The sequence below is a fragment of the Meriones unguiculatus genome, assembly GCF_030254825.1.
Source record: "Meriones unguiculatus strain TT.TT164.6M chromosome 13 unlocalized genomic scaffold, Bangor_MerUng_6.1 Chr13_unordered_Scaffold_34, whole genome shotgun sequence".
In the NCBI taxonomy this organism is placed as follows: domain Eukaryota; kingdom Metazoa; phylum Chordata; class Mammalia; order Rodentia; family Muridae; genus Meriones; species Meriones unguiculatus.
In genome coordinates this window covers 7,692,981-7,720,389 of record NW_026843646.1, presented here as the reverse complement: position 1 = coordinate 7,720,389, position 27,409 = coordinate 7,692,981, and the positions used below count along the sequence as shown (strand labels likewise).

At 36.4% G+C, this 27,409-nt stretch overlaps 1 pseudogene; it reads right to left on the bottom strand.

The window, feature by feature from the left end:
• Positions 1-369: 369 nt before the first annotated feature.
• Positions 370-27,409, bottom strand: LOC110543523 (vomeronasal type-2 receptor 26-like; annotated as a pseudogene).

Below are 27,409 nucleotides of genomic sequence, written 5' to 3'. Positions count from 1 at the left end.
GAGAATCTCAAATGCCCTGTTATACCCCCCAAAATAACAAAGAGAAGAAGTATTTAGTTCTTGTACTACTTAACTCAGTTACTGTCATGTAATTACATTTGGATTATTTATATTGTCTATGAATTGAATTCATAAGTAACATGAATAACATACTAAAATTTTAGCAGCAGCTTCTCTTGTGAAATAAAATGTCTGTGATTGTGAGACAAAATGAGGGTGATTATTTTTCTTTAAATATACATTTCAGAAAAAAGTTTCTGAAAAGTAGGTAAGTAATTTATTTTTAGTATACTAATAGGTTTTAATAGATAAACCAATACATCAAAAATGATCAGTTTTTGTATGCTATTTTTTTGTTTTCAAACATCTCAAAGAGTTTTTATCAGGTCGTAAGAGAATAATGTAGCACTTTGGAAAAAAGATGCACCCCAGCAGCCCTGCACTGGAGGCCAGAATGGAGAAGACTTCCACAGCCACCATGGCTTTGCCCTTGGTGCTCTGGTAGACAGGGATGAAGGTGACCCAGACACTGCAGAACATCAGCATGCTGAATGTCAGAAACTTGGCCTCATTGAATGTGTCAGGCAGATTCCTCACCAGGAAAGCCACAGTGAAGCTCCCTAGGGCCAGGGTACCTAAGTAAGCCAGCACACAGTAGAAAGCAGTAACTGAGCCCTTGTTGCATAAAATGATGATATGAGCATATTCAGAGTGTACATCTGTGTCAATATAGGGAGGTGAGGTTCCCAGCCAGACTCCACAGAGAGTAAGTTGAATCAGGACACAGATGGGGATTACAGCATTATAGATGCCTGAGACAAACAACCTTCTCATTGTTCTCCCTGGTTTCATGACTCTAAAGGCCAGAATTACAGTTATAGTTTTTGCCAAAACAGTGGAAATAGCCAAGGTGAACACAACTGCAAAGGTTATTTGTTGTAGTATGCAGGAGATTGTGTTTGGGTGGCCAATGAAGAGAAAGGAACAGAGGAAGCAAAGGAGGATGGAGATGAGCAGGATGTAGCTGAGAGTCTGGTTATTGGCCTTAACAATGGCTGATCCTCGGTGTTTGAGAAAGATCCCCATAACTGCGGTTGTGCTGACACATAAGCACACAGCTGTGCAAGCCAGAGCCATACCCAGAGGATCTTCAAAGGACAGGAAGGTCACTGCCTTGGGCAGGCACTGGTTTCTCTCAGGGTTTGGGTACTCTTGACTTGGGCAAGGGATGCACTCCTGCTCATCTGTGTGGACAAAGTGATTCAACATTTCTGCTTTTACAGTCGTTTCGTCATTGCACATTTAATTCATGATAATGCTTTCCAATGATGTTTGTATCCCAGCATAATCTGCATCCTGACACTGCCAAGAACATGAACTCTTTATTATTCCCAATTCCACTGTTCATCTTGTCTCATTAACAATAAGCTTTCTGTTCAACAGTTTATCACTGTTTCTTGAGGGCAGTGAAATATATCTTACTCTCTTTGAAATAAAGTAAAACTGTCAAGTAATCCTTCAAATGCTTTTTAAAAATACTTTGAGTTTCTAGGTATGTATACATTGTATTTTAATGACATCAGTGTATAAAAATACACTTCCTTTCTATCATCATGAGTTTTTCTCATTTTCCTTGTTACTCACAGTTTCAGTGGATATTTGTTACCCCTCTTCTATATAATTTTTCTGTAGTACTATGTCTATAAGTTATATAGATCCCACCTCCATGGCCTATGGAATAATTCTGATTTGGCAGTAAATATCCAATACTTGCATCAACAAACTCCACCTTTAAGCTCAGACCAACCATTACCTATCTCAGCTGTGGAAGATGCAAATAAATTTCTACAGTCTTTGACATCCTTTGACTCAGTATAGAACTCTTTGTCTTTCATTATTAATTCCAGGATAATACTGGGAATTGTTCTAATGTTCACTCTTGTTCTTCCAGTCATTTTCTGAAGACTAAAAAATGACCTACATGTCATAAAATAGTACCATAAATCTTTAAAATATTAAATCAGAAAGGGGATTGTCACAGCCAATTTTAGTGAAATTGGTGAGAGTCATGAAGCCAGCACAGCTGCTTGATGCAATTCAAGCAAAACTAAGAAGATTGTTAAAAATCATTGTTCTTTTATCTCTAACTTTTGGATTCTTTTTTTCTCTGTATTGCATTACTAGGTATTTTCTGCACTATGATTCAATTTCTCTCTACAGAAAAATTATTTCTGAGTCTTTTTTTTAATTAGGCATAATTCGTTTTTAAATTACAGCTCATTTACTTTGTATCTCAACAGTAGCCTCCGTGCTCATTGCTTGTCAATCTCACCCTCCCACCCTTATGTCCACCCATGCCACTCTCTAACTCCTCTGATAGGGAGTTCCTCTTCCCCCGTTATTTGAATCTAGCCTATCAGGTGTCATCAGGACTGGCTTCATTTTAAGGGAAATAGGGACTGTCTCTTTGATCGCCTCCCCCCTGATGTGGGAGTAGCCTTATCAGGCCACCAAGGAAAACAGTGCATCCAGTCCTGATGAGACCGGATACGTTAGGTTTAGATGAAGGGGGAGGTCCTCTCCTATCAGTGGACTTGGAGAGGGGTATGGGAGGAGATGAGGAAGGCTGGGTGGGATTGGGAGAGAATTATGGAGGGGGCTACAGCTGGGATACAAAATGAATAAACTTTAATTAATATAAAAAGTACAACAATGTACAAGAGATGGATAAGTTTTAGATTTGCCTTAGCAACCATGATTCAAACATGAATTCAACAATAATACAACAATCTAGATAGACCTAAACTACCCTATGAGGAAATTCAAAAAGTCACAAAAGAGAAAGGAAGGATGAAAGATGAAAAAAAAAGGAGAATCCAAGATTGTGGAGAACAGTGTTCACCATATCTGAGGGGCAGAGGATCAGAGACTCTGAGACTAGTGAGTGGATATGTGGCTATGTCTAGTGCATCAATTTTGATGCTTCCTGTTCTGAAAAAGACATTCAGAAATGGGATCTATGTGATCCAGGTCCCCAGTGAACATCTCACTGGTCCAGGAGTAGCAAACTGTGGGCCACCTGCCCTTCCACATATTCCAGTGAGTTTGGATCCCCAGATTCAGGGCCTCTCAGCTGTCGCAGCCAGACTCCAGATCCCTCCCATTACCCTGAGGGCAGCATCATGATTCCTAGGACAGCCAACAGCTACCAAGCCACAGTTCTGTTGGTCACCCTGTGGACAGCAGGTGAATAACAGAATCTTATGGTTCCTTGATCCAAGATGGCAGAGCTCAGAGAAATCTGAGTACTGGGAGTAAAGTTTTGGGCAGGCCTGTAAGTTGCAGTCCAACTTTCTTCTGAGGAATCCCACAGATGCCACTTGGGCATGGAGCCTTTTGGCTCACCTACACCCAAAAGGCTTATGCCCAACACCAGCACCCCAAAATTCAGGGTTCCAGTATATCCATGACCTCTGACTTTCAGTTCACCAGCCCCTGCATATTTGTTTGCCCACACACTGCCCTCTGCCCTGCCTTTCAAGACACTGGCATCTTAATTGCCAGCATCCATTCTTGAGCTACTGCACATTTGACTTCTTCCTGAACATTACATTCCAAAGACAGGTGGATTCGGTCTATGGTGTGGGTTTCAAGAACAAACAGCTAAGGCTACAGAAAACCAGATGGCTAAAGGCCAGCCTAAAAGCACAGTCAACAAAAACCAGGACATCATGGCTTCACCAGAAACACACACGTCAAACAATGGATATTCTAATGCAGCTGAAAAACAGAAAAAAGACTTTAAATCAATGTGTATGCAGTTATTAGAAGCATATTAAGAGGAAAAGAACAAACCTCTCAAAAAATACAGGGAAATATAAAGCAAACAAAGAGAGGTCATCTTAGACTAGAAACCACAATCAAAAGGTGAAGGAAATGATTAAAATTGTTCAAGTCTAGAATACAGAATTAGAAAATCAACAAAGAAAACACAGAGAAAAACCAAGAGATGTCATACTTAAGAAAAGAGATCAAGGACTGCAGAGATAAGCATCACCAACAGAATATAAGAGATGGAGGAGAGAATCTCAGGCATTGAAGATACAATTGAAGAAACTGATTCAAATCTCAAAGAAAACATTAAAACGGAAAAGTTCAATGACTCCATGAAATGATGAAACGTAAGCATAATAAGGAATGGATTACATGATTCCAGGATCCAAGATGCAGAATATATCTTTAATAAAATCATAAAACAAAATTTTCCCAACCTTAAGAAAGAGATAATTTTAAACATACAAAAGGATTACAGTACACCGAATAGACTAAACCAGAAAAGAAAAATCCTCTTGCCACATAATAATCAAAACAATAAATCTACACAACAAAGAAAAATTATTAAAAACAGTAAGGAAAAATGATCAAGTAACATATGAAGGCAGACCTATCAGAATCACACCAGACTTTCCAACAAAGACTATGAAAGCAAGGAGAGCCTCAGAGGATGTCATTCAGACAATACGAGACCACATATGCCAACCCAGATTTCTGTACCCAACAAAATTTACAATCAACAGAGATGGAGGAAACAAGATATTCCATAACAAAGCTAAATTTGAACAATGTTAATGCACCATTCCGGACCTATGGAAACTTATAGAAGGAAAACCACAACCCAATGAGAACTACACCCATGAAACACAGGATATAGATAACTCAAGAACAAAATAATCAAAAGGAAAAAAGCACACAAACACATTATCCACACCAACTTCTAAATAAAAGGAACTAAAATTCATTGGTGACTAATGTCTATCAACATCAATAAACTCAAAAAGACAAAGGCTGGCAGAATAGTTACAAAAACAAGATCCAACATTTTGCTGCATACAATAAACACACTTCAGCTATAAAGACAGACGCCACCTCGGAGTAAAGTGTTGGAAGAAGGTTTTCCAATCAAATGGACCAATAGAGAAAGTGGAAGTACCATCCTAATATCTAATTAAATAATCTTCCAACAAAGAGATGGTGAAGGATATTTAATCCTCATCAAAGAAAATTCCATCATGAGGACAACAATATCACACCTATGCCCCAAACACAAGGACACCTGCATTTGTAAAAGAAACATTATTAAAGCTTAAATCATACATCAGTCTCAGCACAGTAATAGTGAGAGACTTAAACACCTCACTCTCACCAAGTGACAGATCATTGGGAAAGAAGCTAAATAGTGAAATAATGAAGCTTACCGAGGTCATGAGTAAAATACCTAATTGACGTCTACGGAACTTTTCTCCCAGGCACAAATATACCTTCTTCTCTGCACATCACGGAACCTTCTCCAAAACTGAACATTTAGTCAGACACAAAGCAGGTATAGACAGACATAAGATGATTGAAATAATCCCTTGTATCCAATTATACCACCATGTTCTAAAGCTGGACCTCAACAATGACAGAAAGCACAATGCCTACACACACAGATGGAACCCAAACAACTCTATTCAATGACAGGTATGTGAGGGAAGAAATAAAAAAAGAATTAAAGACTTCATAGCATTCAATGAAAATGAAGGCAGAACATGCCCACACTTGTGGTATACAATGAAAGCATTTCTAAGAGGAAAGTACATAGAACTCAGTGCCTTCATATAGAAATTTGAGATGTTTCATACAAGCAATTTAATGACACACCTGAAAGACCCAGAAAAAAAAAAAAAACAACAAAAAAAAAACACAAGATGTTGACAGGACCAAGAGGAGTAGACAGCTGGAAATAATGAAATTCAGTGCTAAAATCATTATAATAAAAAGTAAATGATTCAAAGAACCAAAAACAAACAAACAAACAAAAAACGACAAAAAACCAAGAACCCAAGAGGCAGTTCTTTTGGAAAATCAACCAGATAAACAAATGTTTAGCCAAGGTAACTAAAAGGCAGAAAGACACTATCCAAATTAACAACAACAATAAAGGGAGATATAAGGACAGAAGCCAAGGAATAGGTCTTCAAAGGCCTATACATCACAAAATTTCAAAATGTATATGAAATGGACAATTTTCTTGATAAATTACACTTACCAAAGTTAAATCAAGAACAGGTAAATAAATGGAAAATTTGTAACTCCCCCAAGGAAACAGAAGTAGTCATCAAAAGTCTCATTTAAAAAGTCTAGGGCCAGATGGTTTCAGCTCAGAATTCTATCAAACCTTCAAAGAAGAGCTAGTACCAATACTCTTCAAACTATTACATAAAATAGAAACAGAAGGAACATTACCAAACTCATTCTATGAATCCACAGTCACTTTGATACCTAAACTGCTCAAAAACCCAAGAAAGGAATTAACTTCAGACGAATTATCTTATGAACATTGATGAAAAAATACTCAGTAAAATACGTTCAAACCAAATCCAAGAACACATAAAATATATTATCCACCATAGAGCACATAGACTTTACCCGAGGAATGTAGAGGTGGCTCATTCAATGGAAATCCATCAACGTAATCCACCACATACACAAAAAGAAGGAAAATAATCACATGATCATTTCTAAAAATTCAACACCTATTCATGTTTAACGTTTTGGAGAGATCAAGGATATAAGGCACAAACCTAAACATAGTAAAGACAATATACAACAAGCCTATAGCCAACATAAAATTAAACAGAAACTCAAATCAATTCCACTGAAATCAAGGATGGGACAAAGCAAGGCTGCCTGCTCTCTCCATATCTCTTCAACATAGGACTTGAAGTTATAAAGAACACTGCAAGGAATTTAACCTATAAATCTAAGAATATAAAGAATATTTAATTTTTCCACATTTTCTTGTTTGCAATAAAACATAAAAATTTCTGTTTGTTATGCAGTTGTCTAAGGGTTGGCCTTTTTTGAATAAAATAAATATAGATTCTCATCATTATAATGTATTTCTGACTTCATTTTTTTGTAAAAATTTTCATTTTAAAAATAACATAATTACTTCACTATGCCTTCTCTTGTTTGGTGGCTCCTGGACCCACCTTATATTTATTCTCTCTCAAATTCATGCCCTTTTTTCAATAAATGTTGTGTTTGTATCTTTGTGTATGTGTGTGTTTGCATTCAAAATGTAACCTGCTCGTTCCATATAATGGTACTTGTATATGTTATCACATGGTTGAACATAACCCTAAACAGGCAGCTATATTTTAATTTACAAAGACATGCTTTTTCTACTAATGTAAATACTGAAAATGGCAACTGTAAGTGTTGTAAATGCAGTTCCATTTCTTGTGCATTCAAGAAACATCCACAAATGTACTTTTCCTGGAGTTATTTTCAGGCAAGAATCATTAGGTTTTTCTAATTACAGAAATACAAATCAATCCTGGAAAACTTGCAAACTCGCGTACAATGGCCAACCTTTAGCATGGATCACTGCAAGAGCTGAGATAGCCATGCTAAGCATAAAGGTAGGTTTTTAAATTTTGAGTGCATATGACATAATAGCATGAGAACTCCCATTCAAATATTGTGTGGAATCAGCAGTGGTTACTAATGAATTCATGGATGAGTTAATGATCCATAGGGAACAGCACTGATTATGACACCAAGCTCACTTTTTAACTTTCCCCATGTACATTCCCAAACAGTGTGAGGAAAAGTATTAGTTTTTTACCTGTCTTGTTGGTAATGTGCTGTTCTGGACAAAATACACAAGAAAAACAGCAGACGGGTCTTTCTTCTTGTAGAACTTTCCAGAATCCTGGACCACAGCTTTGTGCACAAACAGATTGAGGAGTCTGAAGGCAACACAGAAAAATGTCATAATATTGCATATTTGTTTGAAATTATTTAGGCTAAACAACTTATGTGAACTTACCCTATGTAAATTGTATGCATTTATGAGGAATTCTGAAGTTTTAATATGGGAGTGTAGAATGGAGATTTGAAGCTAGCATGCTTCACAATGCTCAATGTTCAACATCCCTTTATGGAGATCAAACTGTGACTCACTACTGCCTAGCCTGTATGAAATTTGTAGGACATCAATATATTCTATCCTGTGAGGCAGCAAGTCAAAACTCATTTATTGTATAGATTATGGAACAGTTGGATTGTTAGGAATCTAATCACATTTGCCTCATCTGTTTCTACCTTTACATTTCCATTCATATAATAATACCCATGCACTCTGATTCAGCTTCAAAAGGAAGTTCAATTTTCTCATGAAACTGTTTCAGCCACTGGTGAATTATGATATATTACTCTGACTTTTACCCTTGACTCCCAATGCTAGGAATTGTTCTGTGCCTTTCCTTTTAAATGATAGTGACATCATCACATAGGATTTTTTTTTACCAATCACATTCTTAATTAATCACAGTAACTACTAAACTTCCAACACAGTTTAAGTTTGTTATATTTTAGAAATTGTGTAGAACAGGAAACATTTTTATCTTTCCTTAGATCTCTTTTTGCCTTGATTAGCATTCAGTTTCTGTCTCATAAATATGTATATATTAACAGTAATATTCTTCTGTATAACTGACTCAGCAGTTAAGACTGCATACTGCTTTTGAACAGAAATCTGAGTTCACTTTTTGACACACATATCAGGCAGCTCATATGAATTGGTTACAGAAACGTATTGTATCAAAATCCATAATTTATTTCTTGTATATGCCAGCTCACAACTGTGTAAAACTATTGATATGCTTGTGTATGAATTGTGAGAATAAAAAGATTCATTGAACATCAGCTTACCTGTATAATTAACATTTGTAAACCTAAACATAAATTTGTGTGTTTACACATAGTAACACAGACATACATGCCTATATATAACCATGAACACTTATTCATTCATTCACTGTATCATGAACAAACACAAACATTTAATTTTAATTCATCTAACTCTATCTAAGGAATTAGATTACATTATTTGTGCATTTGTATGTATATTTATATGTGTATGTATATATATACATATATAATTCTGAAATATTGGTTTATTTCTGATTTAAAGTCATCAAACAAAACTAAAGAGATATTTTAGTATTTAACATGCTAACCATGTTAAATATGAAAACGTGAATTTGATCATGAAAGAATGGAAAGAAAAGTTGTGTGCAGAAGAATAGACCTGTAATCTAAATATTATGATCCTGAAGACAGAGAGTGTACATAGGGAATGAAGTACACAGAGTACAGTAAAATTAAAAAGTAATGGTTTCAGAGAGATATCCTATTTAAAATAAAGTGGACAACAACTGAGGAAGATAACCAGCATTGACTGTGGCCTTAATAAGCACATGTACAAACACCTACACATAAGCTCACAATTACAATAGAGCTAAGAAATTAAAATTTCACAATTATTTAAAATTTGAAAAAATATATAATTAATTTCACAACTATTTACAAATAATTCCCTTCATATTAAATATTGAAAATGTCCAGACCTGATTGAAGTCACTTGGCCATTTTATCAGAACTTCATTGATGAAAAAGCCTTGATCTTGTGGACTCTTGAAGACAAACTCTCCCACTTTAACTAGTAACAAATTATGCTTAGTATTTTCCACAAAATTCTGTATATCATATGTTTCCATGATATTCTTGTTCTCATCAAAGCTTATTTCATCTCCAGCAGCACTTGTAACTTTAATTTTCCTCAAAAATGGATGCATCTGAAGAGAAACATCATTTGGATATCAGTGGTCCACACAGATTAATGTTTGATGATCTTTAAGAGAAATACATTTTCCCTCTAACATGGCTTTCTTTTTGAAAGGCTTGGTTGGTTTAGGTGTCTCCCAAATGTTCAATGAGATTAAAATTGTTCCCCATGATAGTAGAGCATGGCTGCTGAACACAAGTAGAAATATTGTTGACTACTGAAAATAGTGTAGTATGCCCTTAGTTAGAAAAAGGGATTGTGTCTTTCTCTAGCACCAGAAAAAAAATATTTCTATTTAGAAGATGTAGATTTTGAGTAGGATCTAAAATGGTGGTGTTCAGTGCACATGGTTACTGAGTGCCAGGAATGTAGTGACTCCACAGTAAGTGAAATGCCATGATGTGGACTCCAAAGTGCCAGTGTCTATGTGTCACAATTTTACAGAACATACTAGAAGGAAAACCCCAACAAAGGAAGGAAAGAACATCCAAGAAAGGAGAAAGTAAATAACACTACTGATGCAAAACCAAAAGAAGAGAAACAAACAAACTCACTTCAAGCATAAAAAATAAAATAACAGGTACTAGCAATCATTGGTCATTAATATCTCTCAACATCAATGGACTTAATTCCTCAATAAATAGGCACAGACTAATGGAACAGATGCAGAAGCAGGATTCATCATTATGCTGCATATAAGAAACATCCTTTTTCAGATATATTTTATATTTATTAATTACAGTTTATTCACTTTGTATCCCTCCTGTAACCCCCTTCCTCATCCTCTTGCAATCCCACCCTACCTTAGATGCTGAAAAAGGATTTGACAAAATCCAACACCCATTCTTGTTTAAAGTCTTGGAGAGATCAGGAACACAAGGCATTTACCTAAACATAGTAAAGGAAATATACAGCAAGCCTATAGCCAACATCAAACTAAACTGAGAGAAACTTAAGTCCATCCCACTGAAATCAGGGACAAGGCAAGGCTGCCCACTCTCTCCATATCTCTTCCTTGCTAGAGCAATAAGAAAATTAAAGGAGATTGGGGGATATAAACTGGAACAGAAAAAGTAAAAGTATCACTATTTGTTCCCCATGATAGTAGAGCACGGGCTCCTGAACACAAGTAGAAATATTGTTGACTACTGAAAAGAGTGTAGTGTGTAGTATGCCCTCAGTTAGAAAAAGGGCTTGTGTCTTTCTCTAGCACCAGAAAAAATATTTCTATTTAAAAGATGTAGATTTTGAGTAGGATCTAAAATGGTGGTGTTCAGTGCACATGGTTACTGAGTGCCAGGAATGCAGAGACTCCACAGTAAGTGAAATGCCATGGTGTGGACTCCAAAGTGCCAGTGTCTATGCATCACAATTTTACAGAACATACTAGAAGGAAAATCCCAACAAAGGAAGGAAAGAACACCCAAGATGTTTGCAGATGATATGATAGTATAAATGAGTGAGCCCAAAAATTCTACCAGGGAACTCCTACAGCTGATATTTATCTTCAGCAAAATGGCTGGATAGAAAATTAACTCAATAAAATCAGTAGCTATCCTGTATACAAAGACAAATGAGCTGATGAATAAATTAGGGAAACAACGCCCTTCACAATAGCCACAAAGGACATAAAGCACCTTGGTGTGACTTTATCCAAGCAAGTAAAAAACTTGTATGAAAAAATTTTCCAGTCTCTAAAGAAAGAGAAGAAGACATCAGAAGATGGAAAGATCTGCCATGCTCAATGATTGAATATCTTACCAAAAACAATCTACAAATTCAATGTAATTCCCATTAAATTACCAATACAATTCTTTACAAACCTTGAAAGAAAAATTCTCAACTTCATATGGAATAACAAGAAACCCAGAATTGCTAAAACATTCCTCTACAGTAAAATATCTTCTAGAGGTATCTCCATCCCTGATCTCAAACTGTACTATAGAGCAACAGTAGTAAAAACTGCATGATACTGGCATAGAAACGGGCTGGTGGATAAATGGAATCAAATAGAAGACCCAGAAATAAACCCACACACTTATGGACACCTGTTTTTTGACAAAGATGCCAACACCATACAGTGAAAAAAAGATATCTTCAACAAATGGTGTTGGTCTAACTGGATATCTCCATGTAGAAAATAGCAAATAGACCTGTACTTATCACCGTATACAAAACTAAAGTCCAAGTGGATCAAAGGTCTCAATATAAGAAACACATTTTAACAACAAAGGAGGACATTACCTCAGATGGAAGGGCTGAAAATGGTTTTACAAACAAAGGGATCCAACAAGCAAGCTGAAGTAGCCATCCCGATATCTAATAAAAGTAACCTTTTAGCAGAACATAAACAAAAGAGTTGGGAAAGGACACTTCCTTCTCATCATAGCAGAATCCAACAAGTTGTCGTCTCAATTCTGAACCTCTATACCCGAAATACAAGGGACCCTACATGTAAAAGAAGCATTAGTAAAGCTTAAATCACACATTGATCTCCACATAATAATAATGGGAGACTTCAACACCCCACTCTCATGAAAAGACAGGTCATGGAGACAGAAACTAAGGAGAGCAACAAGTCACACAAAGACCTAAGAAAAAAAGAAAATTTCAGATCAAATTTCCTTGGACTTTGATGAAAAAAAAATACTCAATAAGATCCTTGCAAAAATAATCCAAGAACACACCAAATACATCATTCTCTGTAATCAATTAGGCTTCATCCCAGGGATGCAGGGATGGTTCAACATATTTAAATCCATCACTGTAATTCAATGAAAGAAAAAAGTAAACATGTTCATCTCATTACATGCAGAAAAAAGCCTTTGATAAAATCCAACACCACTTCATGATAAGAGTCTTGGAAATATAAGGGATGTAAGGCCCATACATAAGCAGAAGATGGAAAGATCTTTCATATTCATGGCTTGGCAGGATTAACATAGTAAACATGGTTATATTACCAAAAGCAATCTATAGATTCCATGCTATAACATAATTCAGGTAAGCAGGTTAAACAGTTCTATGACTCCTAAGAAAATAGGGGTTTTATTATAATGGGTTGTATTACAGGGGTTTAATTATAAAACATTATAACAACATAGTTCTTTACAGACCTTGAAAGAACAATTCTCAATTTCATATGGAATACAGGAATAACACAGAATTAAGAAAACATTGCTGTACTATAAAAGAACTTCTGGAGGTATCTCCAACCCTGACATCAAGTTGTGTTACAGCGTAATCATAATAAAAAATGCATGGTACTGGAATAGACACAGACTGTTTGATCAATGGAATTGAATTGAAGACCCAGAAATAAATCCAGGCACCTATGGACACTTGACACTTGATTTTTTTTTACAAGAAGTCAAAACCATACAATGGAAAAAGAAGAAAGCATCTTTAACAAATATTTCTGACCCAATTGGATGTCTAATGTAGAAAAATACCAATAGACCAATATTTAATCAACATGCACAAACTCAATTCCAAGTGGATCAAGGAACTTCACATAAAACCAGAGACACTAAATAGATTAGAGGAGAAAGTGAGGAAGAGCCTTGAATTCATTGGCACAAGAGACTACTTCCTGAAGAGAACACCAACAACCCCAGGCTATAAGATCTATAATTAATACATAGGGACTCATGAAACTGAAATGCCTATGTAAGGCAAAGGACACTGTCAACACAACAACATGACAGCCTACAGATGGGGTAAAAGATCTTCACCAAATAATACCTCAGATAAAGGACTAATTTCTAGAATACATAAAGAACTCAAGAAATTAAACTCCAACAAACAAAACGGTCCAATTCAATGAATGCAATAGGGAGCTAAACAGAGAATTCTCTTGAAAGGAATCTCAAATGGCAGAGAAGCACTTAAGGGAATGCTCAATGTCTTCAGTCTTCAGAGAAATCCAGCTCAAAATGACTCTGAGATTCCATCTTACTCAACTATGTAAATTAAGCTCAACTCTGTACTAGCAAGAACCAGGGAACAACATAGATGTCTCTCAACCAAAGAATGGGTAAAAAAAAAATCATACATTTACACACTGGAATACTACACAGCTATTAAAAACAAAGAAATCATGAATTTTGCAGGCAATTGGATGGAAATAGAAAAGATCAACGTGAGTGAGGTAACCCAGGGCCTGAAAGACACTTATGGTATGTATTTCCGTATAAGTGGATATTAACCATATATCACAGGATAATTGTTCTACTCATCATGGACCCAAAGAAACTAAGTAACAAGGAGGGCCCAGGGCACACCCTTCTTAAATCTCAATCAGATGGGGAAATACAACAAACACTGGAATAGGTAGTAGAGCGGGAACTGGACAGAAAAATGAGGGAGAGCAGATGTGAGGAGAGTGGGAAAGGGAAGTTTAAGAGCCTGGAGAGAAAAAGAAAAAAGAGGTTGGGGGCATCACTGAGAAAAGTAGAGATGCAACAGGGTAGGGTACAGGGAGGGTATGTGGATGTCTTTAGCTGAGCCTGCTAGCAGAGGTGGAAAGGAGACTTTAGAAAGCCACCTTCTAGCCAGGAAGGACCTATCATGGTGGGAGGGAAACACCAATCCACCTAGAAAACCTTCCAACCAAAATTTACCGTCTCTTTAAGATGGACAGAGACAAAGATAGAGTAGAGCCTAATGGAATGAACAATCAATGCCTGTCCCAACCTGACATTCAGCCCGTGGGAGAAAGCCAATCCTTGACACCATTAATGATACTCTGCTATGTTTACCTACAGGAGCCTAACTTAATTTTTCTCTGCTAGGCCCCCTAACCCTCAGCAGTTAATCAAATCACAGGCTGAGACTCACAGCCAAGCATCACACAGAGCTTACAGAGTCCTGTGAAAGAGTGGTCGGGAAGGACAGAAGAACCGAGACTGAACTAGAATGTTGCAAGAATACAAACAGTGTCAACTGACCTAGATACATGGGGGCTTCATACACGGAGTGGAACTAAGCCTTATACAAATATGTAACTGATGGGCAGTTTGATTTATGTGGATCCCTGAGGAAGTTGAGAAGGTGCTGTCTATGACATGGACTCTGCTGCATGTTTTCAATCACATTACTGTAACTGGGCTACTTTGCCTGGCAGTTGTTGATGATGAGCTCAGGCTTGATGATGCAACTTGATTTCTGGGGCAGGTTAGTGGTGGAGTATGGGCTTTTCTAAGCACAAAGGAAGGGGAAATACAGTGAAGAGGGTGGGGAGGAGGGTCTGAGAGGAGAGGAAAGAGGAAGCAATGATCGAAATGTAAATATATAAATTTAAAATAAATTAATATCAACATAAAATGTAAATTTTTTAGAGGAAAATTTGAGTAAAAATGTAAACAACATTGTTTCTGTATTAAGATATGTATGTCTCCATACACGGTACTTGGTTGGAGTATGAGTCTCTGAGAAGACCCCTGTGTTCAAATTTTCTGGTTCTGTTGCTTTCCTTGTGGAGTTCCTGTCCTTTCTAAATCTTACTATGCATGGAGATAACCTAGAACCCCTGCACAGATGTAGCCCATGGCAGTTTAATGTCCAAGTGGGTTACATAGTAATGGAAAGAGGAACTGCCTCTGACATAATCTGATTGGCCTGCTCTTTGATCACCTTCCCCTGACGGGGAGCAGCCTTACCAGGCTACAGAAGATGACAATGCAGCCATTTCTGATAAGATCTGATAGACTAAGATCAGAAGAAAGGAGAGGAGGGCCTCCTTTATCAGTGGACTTGGGAAGGGGCATGTGTGAAGAAGGGGAGAAAAGGTGGGGTTGGAGGGGAGGAGGGAGGGGCTTATGGGGGATACAAAGTGAATAAAGTGTAATTAATAAAAGTTAAAAAAGATATGTATATCTTTATGCCACACAATGAACATATGTGTGTATTTTTAGTTAAGTATATAGGTATACATGTAGATTTAGGGAGTACATTGATGTGATACTATTAGTAGGATTTTTGTGCAAAGCTCCACATTGATAAAATATATATATTAACTATTTAAAATAATTATGTATAAACCTATGTAAAAAATATAATGCATGCCTTAATTTCTCCTTGAGTTGGTTTATTATGGGTCACAACACTTGCCGTTCAACTTTGATATGAACACAATGTGTGGCAAAATTAAATCCAGATGACCCGTGATTTAACTAAAGTTTTTAAACTTTTCTTTATATTTTAGATTAATTTGTTTCACTTTGTTTTTCTATGAGTGTTCTTCCTGCATTAATGTAAGTGCACTACACCTTTGTCTGGTGCCTGGGAAGGACAGAAGAAGGTGATGGATCCTCAAGAAGTGCAGTTACATACAGTTTCTCCTAGAGGTATATTTTTTTATTGTTGTTCATTCCCTACATGCATGTATGCATACATGCATGTATGTATGAACACAGAGTCAATTCCTGATGCTTGCAGAGTGCAAAATAATATGCATTCGGGAACTGGAACTGGAATTGGAGATGAAGACAGTTGTGAGCAACCATGTATATGCTAACAACCACACTTGGGTCCTCTCTAGGACTGCTGACTCATTCTCCAGCATGAGTTAATTACATATCTAACTTAATAAAGTGGATTTACACTTCAACTTCTGAGATTCAGCATTGTGTTACCTAATTAAGAGCTCCTGCTATAAAGAACTGTTTGTTTAGGTACTCAGTTATCTGTACACAGGGCATACTAATTTAGATATTATAACATCCTGAAAAGCTATGTTCACTGCTTTGTGTCACTGCTTATGTAAAATATTATTGTTTTACATGATACTCAAAATTATATAGTACAGTATACAATCTGAATTTCTATTTTTCTTCATTGTTGAATGAATTTAAAGTATAAATGATGTGTTCAAAAATCTTATTAATGATACTCTATTTGAATGTGATCATCAAGGCTCATTTGTGTAAATGAATCCCAAGTTTATATCTTCTTGGTTTAAAACCCAAACCCATCCATTTATCACTCTTACATGGAGGCATTGCCTAGGCCATGAGCACTATATGTGTTCAATCATTTAAGAATGGAAGTACAGTCTTGGTTTTAACTTCATGTTACGTAATTAAGAATGAATAAACTGTAAAAACAATTATTTTTCAGTTACTTATGTCTCTCAGAGAGGCTTATTTATGTTATCATCTGTAATTAAATATGAATGCATTTTATGTGAAATAGCAGCTTTGGATATGGTTATTAGGTCTAAATATCACTGCAATGGACATATTTCATGAAAACATAAATTTTGATTACTTAACTTGCTATATTTTGACATTAATTAAATTTACATATTTGAGAATTTCATCTCACATTAGGAAAACATTTGTTGAAAGACATTCAAATTTAATGTCTTCAAATCAGTGCTTTTAGTCCCAGAATCATGTCAGATAATTACAGACACATCCAATAACAGTGTGACAAAACCCTTTTCCATTTTAACTTATACTTTTAATTATAAGATGAAGATGTTTCATTGGCTTGACCACTGTAAATTACTTACTAATAATGTAAGATCCTGATGCATCCAGTGCCTATGAGTGAGACTTACCTGCCATGGTAGAAGTCTGCCCTTGTTTTTTATTTCTTTAGGTTCCATTTCAGATTTGCTCAATAGCATTTTATGGAGAGCATGGGCCATTGCATACACTGCATTCCATATGGAATAGCTGTGCTCAGAACTGGTCATCACATCATTTATTTCATGCTTAGTCTTTAGGGAAATATTCACTGGACAGGGTTTATTATTTCCACATAGCAAAGCAGGAGGTGAACAATAAAAATTGTCAATCCAGAATTTAGAGAAATAAAAATCTCCTGGGTACTGGGAGAGTATAAGTGCCTCAAGAAAGTGCTTGAAACCAGGGAGAATTCTCTCCTTTGAAAATGAGAAGCTTCCTCTGAAAAAGGATATCCAAGCATTTTCTTCATTTAATATAGACTTTAAGTATGTTTTCTGTTGCTTTGCTATAATCCACACCTTTCTGGTTAAAAAGAACTTGATGCCTATGTAGAAGAACAGTATGTCATCTATATTACCATAGAATAAAATCACATTTACTTGTATATGTTGGTTCAAGATCAGCAAACTATAATCATATTGTACACTAAACTTCCAATTATCTGGCAGTTTTTTTTGTAAAAGCCACACAGATATCTTCTGATACCATCTCTATTTTCAGGTCTGAAAGAAACTCCTCTCCTCTCTGATCATCAGACACAATGAGCCCCACCCACATCCAGCCAAAATGCAGCAAAAAAGAGATCAACCCTTAGGTTAGACCTCTGTATTTAGGAGACATCTGATAAAGGGATGGGTGTGTATCTTTGTCACTAAACATGGAATCAAAAGGTCCATATGTGACCTGAAGAAGCAAAGAAAAAAAAAGTGATTCTAAGTTTCATGTATTTGGAATCATGATGCTGAGAGAGGAAGTGGGTTCATTCTTCACACATGAGGGTCAAGGGACTGAATATTGGTAAGGAGGATGTCTTTTGCAAGATTAGCTTGTCTCTCTTATCATGTAATGGAATATGGTCTTTTTCAAGTTCCATGGGCTCCAACGTTACTAATATATCTGAATCTGCCAGTAAGGAAACAATGAGCTGTTCACTAGTTTTGAAAGGCATGATAGAACTCTCTTGTTGAAATAACAATGCAACAGAGTATCTGATGTAGAGAAAGACTGCAGAAAACATTACCAAGTACATTATGGTCACAAAACACCATATTTCCCAGAACCTTCAGCTTTTGGAAAGCAAATATGGAAAGAGGCTAACAAAGTTTTTAGAGATTCAGTTCTCTAAATTAAAATGGTGCATGTTGTGATGATCTGAAGTCACATTGCCACTGATTATTGCATCATCCAAATCTAATGATAGATTTAATGGAGCCAAAATTCTTGAGACAGATATAAACCATTCTGTTTAATTTTTTGTTACATTAGGTTAAATATGTTAATGAATTGTTTAGCTGAGTGATAACAATGAGAGTTACACGGTGGATTTTATCATTTTCTGACACTTGTGTTCACTCAATGTTTTTTCTCTTTGTAGTAATGTCTGTTGATGCATGCTTTCCTTCAGTGTAGCCTGGCAAGAGTCAATTGTGGGGATTTATATGAGTGATCTCTGTGGATGCTAGTCTGAGATCTACTTTTCTGAATGAGATCATCAATTCCTTGAATGATTTTCATTGGTCATGGCCTTGAAGAATGTTCCAAATTTAGGCACATGTCCTGATTTTCTTTTTATATATGTCAGATATTGACAACTGTAGGAATTTTTAGATCTATATGTGATTTCTTGAGTGGTTAGGTATTTTTGTTGTAGACTTTGACTCATGACCAAATGTAGACTGAGTATCCACAGTACAGTTCCTGTGTTTGAAGATAGAATCATGGATTCTACTAAGTGATCTCCTTAGAAATTCTTAGGACTGACGTTCATGTTTTTAACCACACTCTTTCCATTGTTAACCATTACATTATCAAAGTAATTCATTCATGGCTATTTTAAATCTGCCTACAGTAAACATAAACTACTTCTCTACTTTCTTTTGCTTTCTTTTATTTGTTTTGTTTTTGTTTTGGGTCAGGTTTAGCATGTGATCGTGAACAAAAAATACTTTCCTAACTTACTTGTGGGACTTTGTAGAGCTCTGAAAGTGTTCCAATTGCAACAGAAAATTCCGGCCTGGTTCCTGAAATTATTCCTAAAGTTGTGTGTTGTGTTTTGCATTTGTAGTTAGCAACATACTCACTCCTTCCAGACAGCCACATCAGAGGGCCCTCCAAGGTTCTTCTGTTAGAATTAAAGGCATTGTATACATGGAAACCTAAGGTCATATTAATAAGCAGTTTTGAGTCCTTATTGATCTGATCCATGCCAAAGTATAAGGTTAGCAAATGTTGATAGTTTTTCCAATTGGGTCTAAACCAGAGGAAGAGAATTATGAGTATAGTCAGTCCATTTTTGTCAGAAACTCCATCGAATTCAGGAACCTAGAGTTGTTAGGCCTTGACTTTTACTGGGACATTTAAAGTCTGTGTGAATAAGTTCCTGACAAATCAGAAACATCATGGAATGGCTCGTAAATTCTCAGAACATGAACTGTATCTAATAAGTGTTTCCTTGCTGTAAATTTTGTGGATAAAGTGTCACTTCTTTCTGTGCTATGACTGCTGAATATATAGGTGCCTATGATGCTTTTGTTCATGGAAGCACTGGGATACAGACAAGTCAATAAGCTGTCCAATAGGAATGTGAATAAGAGCTTCATGTCCTTTTACTGTGTAATGATTCATTTTTATCCTCATTTACAAAAACTGTTACAAGTTTCTTTATACACACTCCTAGTGTTAGTGTCTCATTGAAGGGTAGACAGATGTCCAAGCATCTAGGCACATTGACCCCTTTTGAACAAAGAATAACATCAGTTTTCAGTGCCCACAGGGTGGCCTGGAACCATCTGCAACTCTATGTCATGAGATTCCCTTTTGGAATCTTTGGGCACCAAGCACACCTGTTGCATTCACACAAGAAGGTAAGCATGTAAGTATGTGAATGAAAAATAAATACAGCTGTGTAAAATAGTGTTTAGAGGTTTAAGAAATGACTAAGATATTATGATTACTTGTGGAGGACGCTGATTTTGGTCACAGTAGCCAGTTTTAGGGTTACCATAGTATTTATTTATCACTACATCTAGAGGTTCCTTGTCCTCCTCTCCCCTCTGCAGACACCAAGCATACCTGTGGTACACACTCAAACATGTAGGCAATACCCCCATTAATACAAAATTAAAGTACAATTTTTTTATGAAAATGTAAACAGTAGTAACTAAAGGAAAACTGTTTCTAAAGTTTTCAGATAAAATCATTGAGTAGAGTTTCCTGTGTAAGGTAAGGCAGTGAAATAAACAAGTTAAGGTGGCATAAGAAAAAGATGAAAACACAAGTCCCATAAGGCAGTAAAAAAATTGCTTGTTATGGAAGGAAATGGAATTTTGGTGTAGGTAGTTGGTCTGAACTGTCTACTCATTGCCTTCCATGTTTGAGGATAGGTCTTCAGAAGCTTCTTTCCAAATGTGTGGCATATAAGAGCCTGCCTGGCCCCACTAGATGCAGAGTAACAGAAACCATTAGCCTGAAGTTCTACTGAATGAAAGATTTTGACTTAAGACCAGCCATCACCAAGAAGAAATTCCATTTGTTGCAGTATATTAATCTGAGATCTATGGCTAGATGATGTGTTAGGAGAGAATCTATTGGTCAAAACCAGGCAATTAGCAACTATGGACAGAGGTAGGATCAGTCTTCCACAGGATTTATTCAATACCAAATAGTCAACTGTGAGAATGTGTACATGTATAAAAAAAATTACTCTTGGAAAGAGCTATATCTGCAAAAACTGGATATAAAAACTTCATTGATGTGGAGAGATTGGAATGTTGTAGTTCTAGAGGCTCATTAGCATAATCCAGGCTACCTGCAGCACCCTGAATAGCCATTTCATGCACACTTCTGCGGTTGAGGTGATCTTCTATAGCTAACAAATAAAATCATCTCGGAATGTAGTAATCTAGCACACCACTGGCTTCTGCCAATGTAAAACCTCATAATGATATCAGGCAGCATCTTGGATCTGTATGGTAAATTTATCCATCTTCTCTGATGTTTCCAGCAATGTTTTGGATTTATAGCTTCTCTACCCCCACTTTTTTTTTCTTTTATTACAATGAAACGTAGAAAAAGCTGCTTCCACATTGAATATGGAATTTGGGATAAACTAATTTGTGTTCATAAGCCTCAGATTCTCAAATTTACCTCTGGAAATAATTTCTCTCTTTTTTTTTCCTTTGAGCTGAATGATGATGTTTTCCCAACCACATAAAATAAATATTAATACCATGAAGGTTTTACCACTATTGGTCTGTAGTACAGCTTAAATCAGGGATGGAGATACATCCAGAAAATCTGTTATTGTACAGGATTGTTTTGGAAATCCTGGCATTTGTTTTGTTTTGTTCTGTTTTTTTTTTTCATATGAGTTTGAGAATTGTTCTTTCAAGGTCTGTAAAGAATTGTGTTGGTATTTTGATGGGAATTGCAATCTGTAGATTGCTTTTGGCAGGATAGCCATTTTTCACTATTTTAATCCTACCATTCCATAAGCATGTGAGATCTTTCCATCTTCTGATATATTCTTCAATTTCTTTCTTCAGAACTTGAAGTTTTTTTGAATAGGTCTTTCACTTGCTTGATTAGAGTCACACCAAGTTATTTTATATTATTGGCTATTGTGAAGGGTGTTGTTTCTCTAACTTCTTTCTCAGAATTTTTGTCTTTGGTATACAGGAGGGATTCTGATTTATTTGAGTTAATTTTGTATCCAGCCACTTTGCTGAAGGTGTTTATCAGGTGAAAGAGTTCTCTGGTTGAATTTTTGGGGTCGTTCAAGTATACTATTTGCAATAGTGATACTTTGACTTCTTCCTTTCTTATTTGTATCCCCTTGCTCTCCTTTAGTTGTCTTACTTCTCTAGTTAGGATTTCAAGTACTATGTTGAACAGAGATTAAGAGAGATGGCAGCATTGCCTTGTTCCTGAATTCAGTGGGATTTATTTAAATTTCTCTCTTTTTAGTTTGACCTTGGCTATAGGCTTGTTTTATATTGAATTACTATGTTTAAGAATGTGACTCATATCCCTGATTTCTCCAAGACGTTAAAAATGAATGAGTTTTGGGTTTTGTCAAATGCTTTTTTGGCATCTAAGGAGATGAATATGTGGTTTTTCCTCCTTTATTTTGTTTATATGGTGGATTACACTGATGGATTTCTATATATTGAACCACCTTTGCATGCCTGGGATGAAGGAAATGCTCAATGTCTTTATTCATCAGGGAGATGCAAATCAAAACAATCCTGAGATTTCACCTTATACCCATCAGAACGGCTAAGATCAAAAACTCAAGTGACAACACATGCTGGAGAGGACATGGAGAAACAGAAACCCTCCTCCATTGCTGGTGGGAAGATAAACTTGTACAACCACTTTGGAAATCAATCTGCCACTTTCTCAGACAATTAGGAATAGTGCTTCCTCAAGATCCAGCAATACCACTCCTATGCATATATTCAAAGGTTGCTCAAGTACACAACAAGGACATTTGTTCAACCTTGTTTTTAGGACCTTTATTCGTAATAGCAAGAACCTGGAAAAAAAACAGATGTCCCTCAGTGGAGGAATGGATACTGAAATTGTGGTACATTTACACAATGGAATACTACTCAGCAATTAAAAACAAGGAAATCATGAAATTTGCAGGCAAATGCTGGGATCTAGAAAAGATCAGCCTGAGTGAGGTATACAGAAGTAGAAAGACACACACAGTATAAGTGAGTATATATAAATGGATACTACACTCTTACCCAGGAGGTCCCTGGGTAAGGTGATCAACCCTCACTCAGAATGACAAACAGAATGGACATTTAAAGATGGAGAAAACAGGAAACAGGAAACAGAACAAGAGCCTATCACAGAGGACCTCTGAAAGACTCTACCTAGCAGTGTATCTAAGCAGATGCTGAGACTCATAACCAAACTTTTGGTAGAGTGCAGGTAATCCTATGAAAGAAGAGGGAGACAGTGGGATCTGGGGAGGGGAGGAGCTCCACAAGGAGAACAACAGAACCAAAATATCTGGAATTTTTTAAAATACAAGAATTTTTAAAAATACAAGAATTTTACTTGGAGATGTAAATATAACCTCTCTGTCTTTGCTTAGTTTGTTAAAATTTAACTACCTGGAAAAACTAAATCATATAGTCATATAACTAATATTCTGTAGGGTACACTACAAATGGATTTGGAAAATGATATTCCTAGTGTTTCTGTTAAGTGTATTTATGTTGGAAGGTTTTATTTTCTTATAAAAGAGCTTCACCTAAATCCTCAAATCAAATTTTATTGCTCAAACTTAACATGGGTAAAAGTACAAAAGTCTAATGTTACATAAAGCTATGAACTTGTTGAAAGCTATAGAAGATAATTAACATTCCAATGCTCATACTAAGTGACTAATTTTTTTTAATGTGCTCAGAGGTAGGCTTAGCATCTCGCACAGTTTAAACGTAATTCCTATACAGAGAGACAAGCTTCTGCATATGTGATTCAGTACAAACCTGAAATAAGTACCTAAATATCAGTGAGGTTTATTTAATATAAAATATGCTTAACAAATTAGATGTTGTTCCCCATACCTTTCAGAGAGTTCTTCATAATATGGATTTCAGGAGCCTAAAGAAAAAGGCTCCATATGGTAGAAAAAAATGTATACACTTCCAGAGTTGAAGCTAAGGCAATTCACAAATACTGCAGGTAGAAATGGTTTTTCTCTTGATCATATTTGAAATGTAGCAAAGCTGACAAATACAACAAGAATTGACATATGCTTCACCCACCACTATATCCCTCCTCAACCTATGGACACTGCTGAGTTGAATACCCTACTCTGTCTGGCCACGGTAAATTAGTTTTCCCAAGTTCCTCCTCCATTAACATATCTCTCAGACTTCATGAGTCTGGTGCTTGAAGGATGTTGATGCCCTGTATGCCAGCTAAAGCCTTAATGTTGTCTTGGGTTATATCCAAAGACTGTCAACATCTGCTCACCATAATGTTTTTGAAATTGCTATGGAAGATCCCAGATTGGATGCCCAGCTATCAGCATTTTTTGGCTGATACAAAGGCCATTTAATTTATACTGCTTACTCTAATTTAACCCTCTCAGATCTCTAGTGGTTTTGACAACAGGTTGTCTTGATAGAAGTTGAGCAGCAACCAGGAAGCTTTAGGCAGTCTTCAAAACCAAGTGCCACTGAATTGTCAGACCATATTATATGTGACATCAAGCCTTGTTCTTTCTACAGCTAGTAGGTCACTTGTTGAAGGAGGCATCATCACAGACAGGATTGCCTTGCTTGTAGGCATCACATGGAAAAATATAATCTCACAAAAACAGATATATATGAAAGTAAAACTAAAGCTAGCATGTTATTAATATTTATAAACTTAATCATTAGTATTTTTATTTAAAACAAGTTACTTTTCAAGCACTGCTTAATTAACAAAGCCTCCTAGTAAATATCTGGATGGGGGAAACAAAGGCTTTAAAGTTGATATGAATTTTGACTGTCTAAGACAGTGAATTATGGTATCTAAATGCAAGTTGTAAATATCTGAGACAGGTTTAAGATATGGGAAAGTGAGACGTAACAATTTCAAAATGTCAGAGTTTTAAAATTTTAAGCTGTGGAGTTCTGATATGCTATAGAAGCCACCTGGTGAAAGCCATGGTTCCTGTTATCATTGTTACAGAATCAAACTTTTTACTACCCTTTCATTGCTGCTGAAACATACTTCAATGCTTCTCATTCTGCTGACACTGTATCTGTCATTAAATATACAGACAGAGGAAGGGCTGTTCATTTTTCATGACTTTAGCCCAGAACCATCCTTTTTGGTTCCTAAGCTTTACGTATATCTGTAAAGCATGAGTCTAATCCAGCTGTTTACAGACACTTGTTACCTGCTTTTCCTACAGTGAGGATTGCAGTGTATATTCCAGAAGGTGTTTGTGTTAATATATTTAAAACTTCCATATCCTTTAGTGAAGTGTTAAAAATATATTTTAAGCTTCAAGAAATTGAGACTTGATCCACCTAACACAGGTCAAACAGACACTAGACTAACACTTTTGTCAATTAATAATTCAGTCATCGCTACCACTTGCCTATCTCTGAGGAAAGGGTCTTTTCTTTCTTTGGTCTTGGGACTCTTTCTACCACCTCCTGTAGGGGGCTAGTGAACTATATTTTCTCCATCCTGTGAAAGCATTCCTAAGAATACTTTACTTGTAAAAATAAATCAGGCATCCTGGGAATTTTCTCTGCTCCTACTCCATAACACCACAACTACCAGTACTACATGTGTATATGTTTGTTCCCTTCTCACAGATATGTGCATAGAATGAGCCTTCCAGAAGATAGTTCTCAGTAAAGTACCATCCTAAGGCAGAATTATTGCTCAAGTGAACAAATATGCCACCCATAGCATGAATGGAAAAATAGTAAATATGAAAAAGACAAATGACTCCCCCACAATATCATAAATAACAAATGAACACAAATATACTCAGAGAGATAAAGTAGCTGATAAATACTTCAAAAAGTAAAGGGATGAATAACCCAAAGGAGATGGAATCAAACAGTGAATTTGGCTGGGTATTAAGATAGGAATCAACAGTGCATAGCAAAACTTGAATGAGGGATCAAAAAGAGAAATACTAATAAAACACTCAGTACCAAAAATCCTAAGACAAAATTCAGATTCTAAAGGAAGAGAAGGACAACTGGAAATGTTGGAAATGAAAACCGCTAAGCCTCCAATCACACCAGAAAGCACTGTGTTTTTGGAGAACTAAGTAGGTAACAGAATATCAGGCATGAAGAACATGATTTTCAGAACACTCTATTAAAATATTATTGAGAAACTAATAGCCCATAACTATGACCACAGTGTCCATATTCTGAGATACTTTAAAGAGACGAAAGCTAGATCATGTGGAATAGGTGATGCTCAGATTTGTACTAAGGACATGGGGATAATCAACTACTTTTTATCTCCAAATCTCCAAATCTGGGGAAAGAACCATTCAAACAAAAGACACCTAGTTGCCCAAATAGTTAGGAGCAGAGTGGAAAATTTCCTAGACATATTAGAGTCAATGATTCAAAAATATATAAGCCTGAGCATGGAATTCCACCATGGAGCAGACACAAAAGTTGGTGTTTTCTCTCACTGATTTCTTCCCCATTGGATGTATAGGGAAGAAAAGTGGAAATGTTTATAGATGTGTACTGAAGGAGGACAGTTTCAAACTGTCTTTTACATTTCTCTGTATTTAGTTCAATATTCTCACATGTTCACAGAAGAGCAGATACTGTCTTGTAGCCACAACACCCACTGTACATTCACACAAAGTACTCACAGAGTGACTTCCCATAGTAGACTTGGTTCTCTGTCCAAATCATATAGGAATATTAAGGGTGCTTCTACTGTGATGTAAATAGGGATAAATACACCTAGGATTATGTCTGCCTTCATGTAGGTATTGGGTTGCTGCCAGTACTCAAGACAGCTGTGGTGAATCACCTTCATTGATGTAAATGGAGATTGCAGGAGTAGGAAGAGACAAAGCAGAAGCAAGGACACGTCAGTGTCTTCACAACACAGAGACAATGCCCTGCATCTATGATGATCCGAGGAGATTATTGGCTTAGGTCATGCAGCTGGCTCAAACCTCAACCTTGTCAGAGAAGACTGTGTATGTTACATCTGCTTCCTACTTCAGGTTCTCAGTCAGTGCATACCCAATGGTTCTCATGACAGTAGTGCTCACAAACTGAAGCAAAGTCCAGACAATAGAGGGTAGGTCACAGTGCTGAGATATTTCTGTAACTGTGACCAGAGTCACTCTGAATTTCCTGGCTTTTCACTGTTCTATTTTCCTCTCCTACCTGTGCTCTGGGGATCCCATAGCCCTGGGGCTGTGCACCTGCATACTCAATGTGGGTGAAAAACATGTTTTGTTCTTTATTTTTTCCCCAAACTGTAAGATTTCATCATGGTCCACGGTGACCTTGGAGATCCCCAT